We start from the raw sequence: 19,017 nt of genomic DNA on the forward strand, positions 1-19,017 counted from the left end.
AAATCATGTATAATCTGGAAACCTTTTTAAACAGTTAAACTGTATCCCTTGTAATTTGGAAACCTCTAGAAATTGAATGCTGTATAATATGTATGCCTCTCTAAACTAGACCCTGTGTAATTTGGAAACAAACTGAAGCTAATTTAATATGTTACCTGTATAAATAGAACACTGTATAATCTGTAAACATATAGAAATAGAACACTGTATAATCTGTAATCTTGTATAAATAGAACACTGTATAATCTGTAAATCTGTATGAATAGGACACTGCATAATATGTTAACCTGTAGAAATTGAACACTGTATAATCTGTAAACATATAGAAATATAACACTGTATGGTCTGTAAATCTGTATAAATAGAACACTGTATAATTTGTTAACTTATATAAATAGAACACTGTATAATTTGTTAACCTATATAAATAGAACACTGTATAATATGTTACCTGTATAAATAGAACACTGTATAATATGTGAATCTGTATAAATAGAACACTGTATGGTCTGTAAATCTGTATAAATAGAACACTGTATAATATGTTAATCTGTATAAATAGAACACTGTATAATATGTTAATCTGTATAAATAGAACACTGTATGGTCTGTAAATCTGTATAAATAGAACACTGTATAATTTGTTACCTGTATAAATAGAACACTGTATAATATGTTCATCTGTATAAATAGAACACTGTATAATATGTTAATCTGTATAAATAGAACACTGTATGGTCTGTAAATCTGTATAAATAGAACACTATTATCTGTATACCTGCCTTAACCAGATTTACAAAAACAGTTTCATTCATGTGCTTAGTTTTAGCTTTTGGCAGTGATATGGGGATCTTTAACATCATGGTGGGTGTATTATTTTGGATCAGTGGATTGATGATTTTACTTGCTGTGAAAGCAGTAACAGGAAACTGTATTTGACAAAATTAGCACCCTTTACGCTATTAGTAATTTTGGAAAATTGAGATAATTGCATAAGCTTTCGAAATTGTCAAACTACAGCCATTACAGATATTTGTAAGGAGGGTGGTGTATATAGTGTTACCCATCGCAATTCATTGTCATTGATGACTCTACCAGATTCCTTTTAAACAGATTTTCATCAAAGTTTATACAATGGATGAGAAGACCACAGATGAGTTTGTATATCAGGGTCCCAAGGTTAATGTCAAGGTCACTTGCTTTATATACAGGTCAACTATTACTGTTTTGTCAACTGGTTCATTATCATCAGTTTACCTGCAACCTCGGTAAAGGCAAAGGAGGTCATTAATGTCTTATAGAAGTATTTCAAGTCTTCAGGAAAGTTGGTAAATTACAATAAAAACCAGAAAAGAGCTGTTGGGCGCTTATTAGAAGGACGCAGTAAAAGCACTCTTGGAAAGTTTTTTATATAAATAACTTTGAAATTTAGATTGAGAAAACACATTCTTGAAACTCAGATGAATGGATTTGTCAGCTGTATCCTTGTAAAGTGAATGAAAACAGAGACACCATTCTCTTAGTTGATTGACGTGCACATTGACAGACGAAATTTGTTTGTGAAAAAGCAGTGACAAAATGTAACCCTTCAACTGTTGTCTCAGAAGTGAAATGTGCTAACCCCTATATCTCACCTCTTCTGCTAAAATGTATGTCTCGGCCATGTTTTAAGTCCATGTCAATGCCAACAGCTGAAGTATTTAATTCACTATATTTACCACTATGGCATTGACACTGTATAACCCTACCAAATTCAGTTGGCATTCATATAGGCTATGAATGCCATTGACTGATTGTTGACGTCATAATTGTTATGTTGGATACCACTGACCCTCCCTGGGCGATGACTGGCTGTTCTATTCATTGAACAAGCATACACAATACAGAAATTATTTGAATTAAATGCTGAATAAAAATAAGTGTAATTGAACTTTCTATGAGATGAACAAATTCCAAAAATATGGTAAATAGAAATATTGAAATGCTTTCAGTTGGCATTCATAGGCAATATGAATTCCAACTTGACAAAGGCAAATTCAAAGAAGCGCTTTAAAAAAATGATTTTTTGGGCAAATAGGTGTTATTTTCAAAGAAAACATAATGAAATTTCTGTACATACAAATTGTGAACAGAATTTTTAATTTTTCAAAAGGTAAAATATTCTTTATCTGTGCAAGTTTTGTTTCTTCTGATACTGAAAAAAATTAATAGCAACAAATTTTCAAAACAGAATTTAATTTATAAAAAATAAAATTGTTTTCTATATTTACATGATGTTTTTTTTTATTTTAGATAAAGAAATATTAATAGCCATTTAACAAAATACACTTGATTTACAAAAATTACATGAATTTGTTTTTAAAGATCCAATATTTCAATGCGTTCTTAATAAGTCATCTTTTAAATAAAAAATCTATAACAAATATGTCTGGAAGGCGTGAATAAGGCATTTTGAAGCCAACAGCTTGGCTGTTTATTATGATGTAAGTAAGATGTGACAGGTATAATTAGTATGTTGTCAGAAAATGTGAGCAGGGAAGTGTCATAGAAAGTTGTTACATAAATTCAAAGTGATAATACTACATAATGCTGGGAAATTTTCGCTGCCGTTTTATTTTTTCGCCTTTTCCACTCTCTGTAATGAGAGTGAATTTGCTATTTCAGCGAACAATAGTAAAATATATACATATCATATTTGGCTGGGGGAAATAAAATATTTGGGGAAAAAAAAAGAAAGAAAAAAAGGAAACAATACAATAAACATAGAAATAAAATGAGAAGGGCGAATTTAATATTGGGCGAAAATGGATTTTACCTTCAAAGGGCGAACATTTCCTGGTTGGTATACGGTATTTGCTCTTTAGATATTGGTGTCTAATAATTACACTGGACAACGTTTTGGGTACTCACTTCCGTCTTGTCCCATATACTGTACTACATTTGGGGTTTTCCCTTCACCATTGTTAAATATACTGGACTCGAGTATACTGGATACTGTTTTGGAGGCTCCCTTTCTTATTGAGTGTGTAAGAGGAGAAAAAAAAATGCACGGCCAGACCTGGGGCCCTCCAAAGTCTAAACAGACACTCTACCAATTGAGCTTACACTTGGTCGCCGGTGATTGACCAAGTTCAGTTCAGATACAAGTGTACTGGACAACATATAGTGTATGTAACTGAAATCGGAGCATTCAGCGTTGGGTGTATGATAGTTTAGTGCAAGAAAATAAGGATAGAATTTTACAATAATGGTTCTCATTATGAAAACGGCTCTGGTGCGTTACCAGAAAACGGAATGTGATGCAGATCCTGCAAGTGATATGTCACATGATACGATAAGGAGTTTGTAGCCACAAAATAGCTCTATCCTGATTGGACAATTCTGTGACATAAACACAGCTGTTGGGAAGGCATATACACTTGTAATAAACAACTACAAAACACAAAAACAAGTATTTTATAGAAATAATTCACAAAAACTTCTTAAACAATTATTCCAAACCAAAGACAGATATCCTGGAGGAAGCTAATAGATCTTCTGAAGAGACTTGGATATACAAGATACATTAACAGGACTCCATGTGACATGTTTGTGTGTATGAGGAGTAGACATCTGGGGCACTGCCAGCAGGGTGGTCTGGCTGGGGTGTTATCACCTGTTTTGGGGGGGGGGGGGACTACAGGAACCACTTTAAATGCAATCAACCTCCCCCGGAACAGCTTGCCTGTGGAGCCGCTCCATGGTTAATGAGGGGGGTCTTACCAAGCCTATCTCCACACACCGAATGGCATTTGGTTTGAACCTCACGGGCAGACCTATTTTAGAGCCGAAGCTATTAGATTTATTTAAGAAATATATTTGTTACATAAATGTCTCTAATCTGACTTCTGGAGAATATCAATTGGATGCTAGGCCAGTTGTGTGTGGTGTGGAGTGTGAAGATTTAAAGATTGAACTGGGGGATACTATCTGGCTTAAGTGTGATGTGTGTTGCTACTGTAATGACTTAAATGTCAATTAAACAAATAACAGTTTTACACTTGTCTCTGTCGTTCAGTCTTCAAAGTAACACTGCTAGTATTTCTGTCCGCAGTGTTTCTCTGCTAATGTCTTCTGTTCACTTACTTTCTTCCTACCATTGTTTTCTGTCCTCACATGGTCACCATGCCATTGTATTTTTTTTCTTTTTACTGTTCGTATTATTGTTTTACCTTTCTGACTACTGATAACCCGTTGGTTTGTAAACCCATACATCACCCTATCTCTAGTAAACTATGCATCACCTATTATAGAATCCAGACATCACACATCATTCTAGTAACCCCAGACATCACCCATCATTGCAGTTACCCAGACACCACCCACCATTCTAGTAACCCAGACATCACACATCATTCTAGTAACCCAGACATCACCCATCATTCTAGTGACCCAGACAACACCCATCATTCTAGTAACCCAGACATCATCCATCATTCTAGTAACCCAGACATCACCCTTCATTGCAGTAACCCAGACAACACCCATCATTCTAGTAACCCAGACATCACCCATCATTCTAGTAACCCAGACATCACCCATCATTGCAGTAACCCAGACAACACCCATCATTCTAGTAACCCGGACACCACCCACCATTCTAGTAACCCAGACATCACACATCATTCTAGTAACCCAGACATCACCCATCATTCTAGTAACCCAGACATCACCCATCATTCCAGTAACCCAGACAACACCCATCATTCTAGTAACCCAGACATCACCCATCATTGCAGTAACCCAGACATCACCCATCATTCTAGTTACCCAGACATTATCCATCATTGCAGTTACCCAGACATCACCTATCATTCTAGTAACCCAGACAACACCCATCATTGCAGTTACCCAGACATCACCCATCATTCTAGTAACCCAGACAACACCCATCATTCTACTAACCCAGAAACCACCCATCATTGCAGTTACCCAGACATCACCCATCATTCTAATAACCCAGACATCAACCATCATTCTAGTAACCCAGACATCACCCATCATTCCAGTAACCTAGACATCCCCATTATTCTAGTAACCCAGACATCACCCATCAATCTAGTAACCCAGACAACACCCAACATTCTACTAACCCAGACACCACCCATCATTGCAGTTACCCAGACATCACCCATCATTCTAGTAACCCAGACATCAACCATCATTCTAGTAACCCAGACATCACTCATCATTCTAGTAACCCATACAACACCCATCATTGCAGTTACCCAGACAACACCCATCATTGCAATAACCCAGACACCACCCATCATTCTAGTAACCCAGACATCACTCATCATTCTAGTAACCCAGACACCACCCATCATTCTAGTAACCCAGACATCACTCATCATTCTAGTAACCCAGACATCACTCATCATTCTAGTAACCCAGACAACACCCATCATTGCAGTTACCCAGACACCACCCATCATTGCAATAACCCAGACACCACCCATCATTCTAGTAACCCAGACATCACTCATCATTCTAGTAACCCAGACACCACCCACCATTCTAGTAACCCAGACAAAACCCATCATTCTAGTTACCCAGACATCACCAATCATTCTAGTAACCCAGACAACACCCATCATTGCAATAACCCAGACACCACCCATCATTGCAATAACCCAGACACCACCCATCATTCTAGTAACCCAGACAACACCCATCATTCTAGTAACCCAGACATCACCCATCATTCTAGTAACCCAGACAACACCCATCATTCTAGTAACCCAGACATCACCCATCATTCCAGTAACCTAGACATAACCCATCATTCTAGTAACCCAGACATAACCCATCATTCTAGTAACCCAGACATCCCCATTATTCTAGTAACCCAGACATCACCCATAAATCTAGTAACCCAGACAACACCCATCATTCTACTAACCCAGACACCACCCATCATTGCAGTTACCCAGACATCACCCATCATTCTAGTAACCCAGACATCACCCATCATTCTAGTAACCCAGACATCACCAATCATTCTAGTAACCCAGACATCACCCATCATTCTAGTAACCCAGACATAACCCATCATTCTAGTAACCCAGACAACACCCTTCATTGCAGTTACCCAGACACCACCCACCATTCTAGTAACCCAGACATAACCCATCATTCTAGTTACCAAGACATCACCCATCATTCTAGTAACCCAGACACCACCCACCATTCTAGTAACCCAGACATCACCATCATTCTAGTAACCCAGACAACACCCGTCAATCTAGTAACCCAGACAACACCCATTATTCTAGTAACCCAGACATAACCCATCATTCTAGTAACCCAGACATCCCCATTATTCTAGTAACCCAGACATCACCCATCAATCTAGTAACCCAGACAACACCCATCATTCTACTAACCCAGACACCACCCATCATTGCAGTTACCCAGACATCACCCATCATTCTAGTAACCCAGACATCACCCATCATTCTAGTAACCCAGACATCACCCATCATTCCAGTAACCTAGATATAACCCATCATTCTAGTAACCCAGACAACACCCATCATTCTAGTAACCCAGACAACACCCATCATTGCAATAACCCAGACACCACCCATCATTGCAATAACCCAGACACCACCGATCATTCTAGTAACCCAGACAACACCCATCATTCTAGTAGCCCTGACAACATCCATCATTGCAGTTACCCAGACACCACCCATCATTCCAGTAACCCAGACATCATTCATCATTGCAGTAACCCAGACATCACCCATCATTCCAGTAACCCAGACATCACCCATCATTGCAGTAACCCAGACATAACCCATCATTCTAGTAGCCCAGACAACACCCATCATTGCAGAAACCCAGACAACACCCATCATTCTAGTAACCCAGACATAACCAATCATTCTAATAATCCAGACAACACCCATCATTGCAGAAACCTAGACAACACCCATCATTCTAGTTATCCAGACATCACCCATCATTCTAGTAATCCAGACATCACCCATCATTCTATTAACCCAGACATCACCCATCATTGCAGTAACCCAGACATAACCCATCATTGCAGTAACCCAGACACCACCGATCATTCTAGTAACCCAGACATCAACCATCATTGCAGTTACCCAGATATCACCCATCATTCTAGTAACCATCATTCTAGTAACCCATACATTACCCATCATTCTAGGAACCCAGACATCACCCATCATGCTAGTAACCCAGACATCACCCTTCATTCTAGTAACCAAGACAACACCCACATCATTCCAGTAACCCAGACATCATTCATCATTGCAGTAACCCAGACACCACCCATCATTCGAGTAACCCAGACAACACCCATCATTGAAGTTATCCAGACATCACGCATCATCCTAGTAACCCAGACATCAACCATCATTGCAGTTACCTAGACATCACCCATCATTCTAGTTATCCAGACATCACCCATCATTCTCGTTATCCAGACATCACCCATCATTCTCGTTATCCAGACATCACCCATCATTCTAGTGACCCAGACAACACCCATCATTGCAATAACCCAGACACCACCCATCATTCTAGTAACCCAGACAACACCCATCATTGCAGTTATCCAGACATCACGCATCATTCTAGTAACCCAGACATCAACCATCATTGCAGTTACCCAGACATCACCCAACATTCTAGTAACCCAGACAACCCCCTTCATTGCAGTTACCCAGACACCCCCCACCATTCTAGTTACCCAGACATAACCAATCATTCTAGTTGCCCAGACATCTCCCATCATTCTAGTAACCCAGACAGCACCCTTCATTCTAGTAACCCAGACATCACCCATCATTCTAGTAACCCAGACACCACCCACCATTCTAGTTACCCAGACATAACCAATCATTCTAGTTGCCCAGACATCACCCATCATTCTAGTAACCCAGACACCACCCACCATTCTAGTAACCCAGACATAACCCATCATTCTAGTTACCCAGACATCACCCATCATTCTAGTGACCAAGACAACACCCATCATTCTAGTAACCCAGACATCACCCATCATTCTAGTAACCCAGACATCACCCATCATTCTAGTGACCCAGACAACACCTTTCATTGCAGTTACCCGGACACCACCCACCCTTCTAGTAACCCAGACATAACCCATCATTCTAGTAACCCAGACAACACCCATCATTCTATTAACCCAGACATCACCCATCATTCTAGTAACCAAGACAACACCCATCATTCTAGTAACCCAGACATAACCCATCATTCTAGTAAACCAGACAACACCCTTCATTGCAGTTACCCAGACACCACCCACCATTCTAGTAACCCGGACTTAACCCATCATTCTAGTAACCCAGACATCACCCATCATTCTAGTAACCCATACATTACCCATCATTCTAGTAACCCAGACATAACCAGACAACACCCTTCATTGCAGTTACCCAGACACCACCCACCATTCTAGTAACCCAGACTTAACCCATCATTCTAGTAACCCAGACATAACCCATCATTCTAGTAACCCAGACAACATTCTTCATTGCAGTTACCCAGACACCACCCACCATTCTAGTAACTCAGACATAACCCATCATTCTAGTTACCAAGACATCACCCATCATTCTAGTACCCCAGACACCACCCCCCATTCTAGTAACTCAGACATAACCCATCAAGTAACCCAGACATCACCCATCATTCTAGTAACCCATACCTAGTAACCCAGACATCACCCATCATTTTAGTTACCCAGACATCACCAATCATTCTAGTAACCCAGACATCACCCGTCAATCTAGTAACCTAGACAACACCCATCATTCTAGTAACCCAGACATCACCCATCATTCTAGTAACCCATACCTAGTAACCCAGACATCACCCATCATTCTATTAACCCAGACATCACCCATCATTCTAGTAACCCAAACATCACCCATCATTCTAGTAACCCAGACATCACTCATCATTCTAGTAACCCAGACAACACCCACCATTCTAGTAACCCAGACATAGCCCATCATTCTAGTTACCCAGACATCACCAATCATTCTAGTAACCCAGACAACACCCATCATTCTAGTAACCCAGACATTACCCTTCATTCTAGTAACCCAGACATCACCCATCATTCTATTAACCCAGACATCACTCATCATTCTAGTAACCCAGACAACCCCCATCATTCTAGTAACCCAGACATCACCCGTCATTCTAGTAACCCAGACATCACCCTTCATTCTAGTAACCCAGACATCACCCGTCATTCTAGTAACCCAGACATCACCCTTCATTCTAGTAACCAAGACAACACCCATCATTCTAGTAGCCCAGACATAACCCATCATTCTAGTAACCCAGGCAACACCCATCATTCTAGTAGCCCTGACAACATCCATCATTGCAGTTACCCAGACACCACCCATCATTCCAGTAACCCAGACATCACCCATCATTGCAGTAACCCAGACATCACCCATCATTGCAGTTACCCAGACATAATCCATCAATCTAGTAACCCAGACAACACCCATCATTCTAGTAGCCCTGACAACATCCATCATTGCAGTTCCCCAGACACCACCCATCATTCTAGTACCCAGACAACACCCATCATTCTAGTAACCCAGACATCAACCATCATTGCAGTTACCCAGACATCACCCATCATATTAGTAACCCACACATCACCCATCATTGCAGCCACCCAGACATCACCCCCATCATTCTAGTAACCCAGACATCAACCATCATTCCAGTTACCCAGACATCACCCATCATTCTAGTTATCCAGACATCACCCATCATTCTAGTAACCCAAACACCACCCACCATTCTAGTAACCCAGACATAACCCATCATTCTAGTAACCCAGACATCAACCATCATTGCAGTTACCCAGACATCACCCATCATTGCAGTTACCCAGACACCACCCACCATTCTAGTTACCCATACATAACCCATCATTCTAGTTACCCAAACATCACGCATCATTCTAGTAACCCAGACACCACCGACCATTCTAGTAACCCAGACAAAACCCATCATTCTAGTAACCCAGACAACACCTTTCATTGCAGTTACCCGGACACCACCCACCCTTCTAGTAACCCAGACAAAACCCATCATTCTAGTAACCCAGACAACACCTTTCATTGCAGTTACCCGGACACCACCCACCCTTCTAGTAACCCAGACAAAACCCATCATTCTAGTAACCCAGACAACCCCCTTCATTGCAGTTACCCAGACACCACCCACCATTCTAGTTACCCAGACATAACCCATCATTCTAGTTACCCAAACATCACCCATCATTCTAGTAACCCAGACACCACCCACCATTCTAGTAACCCAGACAAAACCCATCATTCTAGTTACCCAAACATCACCAATCATTCTAGTAACCCAGACATCACCAATCATTCTAGTAACCCATACATCACCAATCATTCTAGTAACCAATACATCACCCATCATTCTATTAACCCATACATCCCCCATCATTCTAGTACCCCAGACATAACCCATCATTCTAGTAACCCAGACAACACCCATCATTCTAGTAACCCAGACAACACCTTTCATTGCAGTTACCCGGACACCACCCACCCTTCTAGTAACCCAGACATCACCCATCAATCTAGTAACCCAGACATCACCCTTCATTCTAGTAACCCAGACATAACCCATCATTCTAGTAACCCAGACAAAACACATCATTACAGTTACCCAGACACCACCCATCATTCTAGTAACCCAGACACCACCCACCATTCTCGTAACCCAGACATAACCCATCATTCTAGTAACCCAGACATCACCCATCATTCTAGTAACCCAGACATCACCAATCTTTCTAGTAACCCATACATCACCCATCATTCTAGTAAAACAGACATAACCCATCATTCTAGTAACCCAAACAACACCCTTCATTGCAGTTACCCAGACACCACCCACCATTCTAGTAAAACAGACATAACCCATCATTCTAGTTCCCAAGACATCACCCATCATTGCAGTAACCCAGACACCACACATCATTCTAGTAACCCCGACATAACCCATCATTCTAGTACCCCAGACAACCCCCACCATTCTAGTAACCCAGACAGCACCCTTCATTCTAGTAAACCAGACATCACCCATCATTGCAGTAACCCAGACACCACACATCATTCTAGTAACCCAAACATCACCCATCATTCTAGTAACCCAGACATCACCCATCATTCTAGTAACCCATACATCATACATCATTCTAGTAACCCAGACATAACCCATCATTCTAGTAACCCATACATCTCCAATCATTCTAGTTACCCAGACATCACCAATCACACCCATCATTCTAGTAACCCAGACATCGCTCATCATTCTAGTAACCCAGACAACACCCATCATTGCAGAAACCTAGACAACACCCATCATTCTAGTAACCCATACATCTCCAATCATTCTAGTTACCCAGACATCACAAATCATTCTAGAAACCCAGACATAACCCTTCATTGCAGTTCCCCAGACACCATCCACCATTCTAGTAACCCAGACATAACCCATCATTCTAGTAACCCAGACAACACCCATCATTCTAGTAACCCATACATCACCAATCATTCTAGTTACCCAGACATCACCAATCATTCTAGTAACCCAGACATCACCCATCATTCTAGTAACCCAGACATAACCCATCATTCTAGTAACCCAGACATAACCCTTCATTGCAGTTACCCAGACACCATCCACCATTCTAGTAACCCAGACATAACCCATCAGTCTAGTTACCCAGACATCACCAATCATTCTAGTAACCCAGACATCACCCATCATTCTAGTAACCCAGACAACACCCATCATTGCAGTTACCCAGACACCACCCATCATTCTAGTAACCCAGACAACACCCATCATTCTAGTAACCCAGACATCACCCTTCATTCTAGTAACCCAGACATCACACATCATTCTAGTAACTCAGACAACACCCATCATCCTAGTAACAAAGACATCACTCCACTTAATCCTGGTAAAAGTGTTATGATTTTATATAATTCAGTAATTACATGCCCAGAAATATTCCAGCAGCAGAGAAAATATGTGTGATTCTAATAGTCAAATATGTTTTGGCATTATATATTATTGCATCAATCACTTTTTGTGTCTGCTTGGAGAGGTGCGGTTTTCCTTAGTTAGCTTTTGTTCAACATTTCAAAAAATCTCCCGAGTTGGTTGAACCCTTTCTGTTTGCAGACAGGATTGGCTACACTCTCGCCTAGTCAGTACAACTAGCTCACCAGTCCCATTAGTAATGGTAGTAGTGTCAATCCTCCGGGGTGTTGTTCACCAAGCGTTGCAGATTTTGATGCAGTATAGTCATTATTTATTGATTGCCCACAGTTTGCCTGTCTGTGACGCCACACAGAATGACTAGTAATTATGGATAAATAATTACATTTGCTCTGTGTATCTCAAGTGAGTGTCTCTGCCATGATAAGTACTTCCAGCTACGTGAGGTGCTACAGTTGGTGCTCGTTAGTGTGGACACATCAACATTCTACACGCTCGAGATCTGCCACCTAATATTTCATCACTGTTGAAGTAAATCACTAATGTTACTCAAGTTTTGTGGTAAATCTCTGAAATTTTCTAATGTAACGCAAGTGTTTTGGTAAATCTCTGAAATTTTCTAACATTACACAAGTTTTGTGGTAAATCTCTGAAAAAATTCTAACATTACACAAGTTTTGTGGTAAATCTCTGAAAAATTTCTTATGTCACAAAAGTTTTGTGATAAATCTTCTCTTTTTTCTAATGTTATTGGTAAATCTCTGAGATTTTCTTGTGGTAATTTAATGAGATATAATTTCTTATGTTCGTCACTTGTGGTAAATCTATGAGATATTTCTAATATTACATCACTTGTGGTAAATCTATGAGATATTTCTAATATTACATCACTCTTGGTAAATCTATGAGATATTTCTAATGTTTTGTCACTTGTGGTAAATCTATGAGATATTTCTAATATTACATCACTTGTGGTAAATCTATGAGATATTTCTAATATTACATCACTCGTGGTAAATCTATGAGATATTTTTCATGATACGTCACTTGTGGTAAAACTGAGATATTTCTCATGTAAGTCACTTGTGGCAAAACTATTGAGATATTTCTAATATTACATCACTTGTGGTAAATCTATGAGATATTTCTAATGTTACATCACTTGTGGCTAATATCTGTTGGATATTTTTCTAATATTATGTACATCTTTCTGATTTTACATCACTTTTGGTAAATCAGAGATATTTCTGATTTTACATAAATTTTGTAGTAAATATTAAGAAAAACTTTTTTTGCTGTAAATTTCTCTATGCTAATTGCTTTTGGTAAATGTTTTGAGATATTTCTAAAGGTTTCCTTACTTCATTGGAAATCTGTTGAAAATATTTAAATGTTTCATCACTTAAGTGGAAATATCAGTGGAAAATATTTCATATGTGACATTTGTATTGTGGTAAATCTGATTGGAAATATACTTTCTGACACCATATCACCCTGACCTTTTTGAATTTGGCATTAAGTTATATTTTCCTGGGTTTGTGAATTTAACTGCAACCCAGTATGTCTTGGTATTCTGTAAAAAATAATTCGTAATTTTTTCCATTTACAGCAAATATTTGAGATTTGTTAAAAAAGGACTGTGTTTCATATCATCATATATGTTAAAAAGATGTATTTACCTCAGATATTGTGGTATTTTCACACTATATATTTATTAAATAACAAAATATTGCTTGGTGATTTTTGAGACTGACGTTTAAAAAAAAAATCAATTAAAAGATATGTCAATTCATTTGCATCTGTAATGAAATTAAGGGATTGTAACTCACTTTACAGAATATTGTTTTACTGTATTGCTTGTTATACAATTAATGTTGACATAATTAAAAAAAAAGCAGTTGCATAACGTGACCTTATTAAAATTCTACATCAAAAGTGTTGGATATTTACCATGGAAATGTTGTGTTTTTCAATTCTCACCTTCGAGAGATCGCTGTTAATATGTGAACGGAGATGGCGCCAGTCTGGATTTTCTCTCCCATATAACAACTGGCATGCTGTCATATCAACAGAAAGCACATGGATTTCAGATATCAGATCATCACCCACAGTATCTCATAAACAGTTTTATGCTTTTGTAATCACTTGATCCACTGTGTCGTCTGCTGCAGTCTGGTGGGGTCAGGGTTTGCTGTAGATGTGTAAATATTTGTGGAGTTTTATTTTACAATGTCTTCTGGTGGGGGTCAGTGTTTGCTGTAGATGTGTAAATATTTGTGGAGTTTTATTTTGTAGTGTCAGCTGCTGCAGTCTGGTTTTGTAATTTGCTGTGGATGTGTAAATGTTTGGAGAGCTTTATTTTAAATGTCGTCTGCTACAGTCTGGTGGGGGTCAGTGTTTGCTGTAGATGTGTAAATCTTTGTGGGGTTATATCTTAGTGTTGTCTGCAGTCTGGTTAGGTCAGTGTTTACTACAGACATGTTCATTTTTGTGGGGTTTTAATTTGTACTTTATATGCTGCAGTCTGGTAGATGCATATCTTATGCAGAGGTTAAGGTCACAGCAAATGGGTCAAAGGTCAAACCAAAGTATACCTTGTTGAGGAGCCAATGAAGTTCCTTTTCAGATCTTGGTGAAGTTTTTATGTCATCCATTGAATTTTTTAGGAATTTTCATGGATTAAATTTTGTCTTGTTTCATCAACACATTTGCGATGCTTAAACTGCTAGGACAAATGGATAATTTTATGCAATATTGAAAGTAATTTTAAAATCCTTTCAAAATGTTTGTTTTTGATTTCAGTCAAGTATGACACTTCTGTATTCCGACATTCTGTCTATTCCAACATCGCGCTGTTTCCTATATCAATTGACACTACTAAATTAGACCTGTATATTCTGACATTCTGTGTAACATGTATTGTGTCCCCATAGGGTGTCAGAAATATTTAATTAAAAAAAAGCAACTCTTATTTCTATTACGTTTTTCGTACCCCAAACTTACAAGGGTGTATGGAGTCGGTGTGCCTCGAGTGGGCCTCAAGTATCTGTCTTGTGTCAGCCCAGCAGGACCGGAGTTATGTGCCCATGGCAATTAGTGGTGACACTTTCCAAACTCATGTCATCTCCACATCAAATGGCCGCCCTTATTAACATACACATGTCTTCAGTTTCAATGCTGTGTATGGCAAGTCTCCAATCTGTATTGTAGCTACACTGACGATTTGTCTGCTCAGTGCTTGTTGTGTGGGGGCCACTAGAGAAATCCACTCAAACAGTGTTGTGCTGGTATTTCTCGCTCACTCCTAGACAATTTTTTTATTTGATTCTTCTTAGTCTTAAGAAAATAAAAATAAGAAAAAAAATCAAAAAAATGAAATTAGAATTAAATGTGTAGTTCTAGAAATGATTTATTTTTTAATTTAAAGACATGAATGAATTATTTGGTGATTTAATTGTGTTTCTAACATTTGTCATTGGTTTCGGCATTAAAAAAAGTGTTCAGAAGATTATGGCACATAATACTAAGATAGTTAAATGTAATTAAAGAAACCATTCAGACAAACTGTCTTGGTCTGTATGTTGTTACATTGGGGTCCAGTATTCTGTCAATATTAAAGGACATCTCAGGATAATTGTGGTCTTGATAATTGGATGTCTGGATTATTAATACTGGTCTAGATACATAATTGGTATCATAATTATTTGGGTAAAAAGATAATTGATGTCAGAACTATTGGTGTTTAGATAATTTGAATTTTGATTATTTGAGTCTAGATAATTCGAATCTAGATTATTGGGATATTTCTTCATATTTTCTTCAGGTTGGTAAGTATGGATTATAAAAAGTTTCTTGTTACACAACCAGTTAGTGTTTCTTATGACGTTTTGATGACTAGTACGGTATGTCACCTTCATCAGACAACACTAATATTGGTTGTGTTAAACAAGACACTTTTCATAATCTAGATAATTGGGGTCTAGATAATTGTATAGATAATTGGGGTCTAGATAATTAGGGTCTAGATAATTGGAGTCTGAATAACAAGGAGTCTAGATGGTTGATGTCTAGATTATTTGGGTATGGTCATTTTAAATCTAGATAATCTTGGTCTAGATAGATCATAAGCATCTGAATTAAAGGGTCTAGATAATTGACATCCAGATAATTGTGGCCTAGATAATTGGGGTCTAGATAATAGGGATATAGATAATTGGGGTATAGATAATTGGGGTCTGAATAATTGGGGTATAGATAATTGGGGTATAGATAATTGGGGTCTAGATAATTGGGGTATAGATAATTGGGGTATAGATAATTGGGGTTAGATAATTGGGGTATAGATAATTGGGGTCTTAATAATTGGGGTATAGATAATTGGGGTCTAGATAATTGGGGTATAGATAATTGGGGTATAGATAATAGGGGTCTAGATAATTGGGGTATAGATAATAGGGGTCTAGATAATTGGGGTCTAAATAATTTAATAGGGGTATAGATAATTGGGGTCTAGATAATTGGGGTCTAAATAATTGGGGTCTAGATAATTGGGGTCTAGATAATAGGGGTATAGATAATAGGGGTCTAGATAATTGGGGTCTAAATAATTGGGGTCTAGATAATAGGAGTATAGATAATTGGGATATAGATAATTGGGGTATAGATAATAGGGGTCTAGATAATTGGGGTCTAAATAATTGGGGTATAGATAATTGGGGTATAGATAATTGGGGTCTAAATAATTGGGGTCTAGATAATTGGGGTATAAATAATTGGGGTATAGATAATAGGGGTATAGATAATTGGGGTATAGATAATAGGGGTCTAGATAATTGGGGTATAAATAATTGGGGTATAGATAACTGGGGTATAGATAATTGGGGTCTAAATAATTGGGGTCTAGATAATTGGGGTATAGATAATTGTGGTCTAAATAATTGGGGTCTAGATAATAGGGGTATAGATAATTGGGGTCTGAATAACAAGTAGTCTAGATGGTTGACGTCTTAGAGTATTTGGGTATGGTCGTTTTAAATCTAGATAATCGTGGTCTAGATATATCATAAGCATCTGAATTAAAGGGTCTAGATAATTGACATCCAGATTATTGGGGTCTAGATGATTGGGATCTGGGTATGTGTGGTACATGTCATTGGGGTCTAGATAATAATGGTCCAGATTGTAGGGGTCTAGAGGATTGGGATCTGGGTATCTGTGGTACATGTCATTAAAGTGTAGATAATAATGGTCCGGATTATTGGGGTATTGAGATGATTGGGATATGGGTATCTGTGGTACATGTCATTGGGGTCTAGATAATAATGTTCCAGATTATTGGGGTCTAGATGATTGGGATCTGGGTATCTGTGGTACATGTCATTAAAGTCTAGATAATAATGGTCCTGATTATTGGGGTCTTAAGATGATTGGGATCTGGGTATGTGTGGTACATGTCATTGGGTTCTAGATGATAATGGTCCCGATTATTGGGGTCTAGATGATTGGGATCTGGTCATCTGTGGTACATGTCATTAAAGTCTAGATAATAATAGTCCCGATTATTGGGGTCTTAAGATGATTGGGATCTGGGTATGTGTAGTACATGTCATTGGGTTCTCGATAATAATGGTCCTGATTATTGGGGTCTAGATGATTGGGATCTGGGTATCTGTGGTACATGTCATTGGTTTTAGATAATAATATTCCAAATTATTTGGGTGTCAATTAATTAGAATTTGGGTATTTGTATTCTGAACCACAAGGGTCTACTTTATTGGGTCTAGTGTGGCCTATATGATTGATGTTCACCTTCAGTCAGTTATGGATAATTTGTGTTCCTGTACTTATTGGTGTAATCGGTTAGGATTCACTGGTGCCTCTGTTCGTCTTGGATAAGGAGGAGACAGTGTATCAGTTATGATACAGAGTGACAATATCATCATGACTTTGTTGAACTCGTGTCAAAATTTGTCGGGAGTCTGTGACAGTTATATCTTGCCTATCACAGAAGGGAAATGCTTTCAGTAAACAGACTTTTGCAGGTGAATTATTTCACTTTTACAGTTGAAAAGTGTATTTTCGGCACAAGAACTTATATATAGGCCAGTGATATCGGTTTTGTGATATTGGTTTTCCAGATAGCGATGTAACATGATGCTGAGCCTGCTACGCTCGTCCCTATGTCTGCAGTATATATTCCTTTCCTGAACATATGTGCCCTCTATATCCTGAAACCAATGTTGTACAATATCTATTTTTCTTGGCAAAGCCTATTTCTTTGTTTGCGTACTTTGTTTCACTAGTTTGCAATTATTTGGTCTGGCGGGAAAGGAATTCCTGCAACTTGAGCAATAAACAAGTTATCAGAGAAAATTTATGTGTAATTTTACCACAGAGGCAATCTAGACCATCATCACATTTATCTGTATAGCAGTAGAGAATGGTTCACAGCTGGCGATGACTTGGGTTATGTAACCTGAGGGCACTGCTCTGTAGGGCTTTAGGGGCCTGGGTTTTGTCAGACTAATACGATGACAGCCCCCACTTGTCTCGGCTGTGCCTTGTACTCTTCGGGGTATTGTGGTGCCATGGTTTGGGTGTCCTGAACTTTCCTGATCTTGTGGCTTTTCCTACCCTCTCCCCCCTTCCCTCCCAGACCATCAGCAAAAGTATTTCCCCCTCCTTCTGGATAATATAAAGGTGCAAAATTATATTCATTATATCCCATTCCCCGCCCCCAACATAAAACTGAACCAAAAATGTTTTTTGTCATAAACAAAAAAATGGAGGCACAGTAGTCTAGTGGTAGGACGCCCGTGCTCGTGACCAAAGAGTTGCGTGTTCGAGTCGCGGCACGGCACTTTGTTGTGTCTTTGAGCATAATACTTTACTCCGCTTGTTCCA

The 19,017-nt window shown here is 38.7% G+C and overlaps 1 protein-coding gene across 2 annotated transcripts in view; it reads left to right on the forward strand.

Moving 5' to 3' along the window:
* LOC110456814 (zinc finger protein 362-like) overlaps positions 1-19,017 on the forward strand; it is a 271,358-nt gene that overhangs the window by 61,123 nt on the left and 191,218 nt on the right. The gene's annotated exons all lie outside the window — the stretch shown is intronic.

The sequence above is a fragment of the Mizuhopecten yessoensis genome, unplaced genomic scaffold (assembly GCF_002113885.1).
Source record: "Mizuhopecten yessoensis strain PY_sf001 unplaced genomic scaffold, ASM211388v2 scaffold8853, whole genome shotgun sequence".
NCBI lineage: Eukaryota > Metazoa > Mollusca > Bivalvia > Pectinida > Pectinidae > Mizuhopecten > Mizuhopecten yessoensis.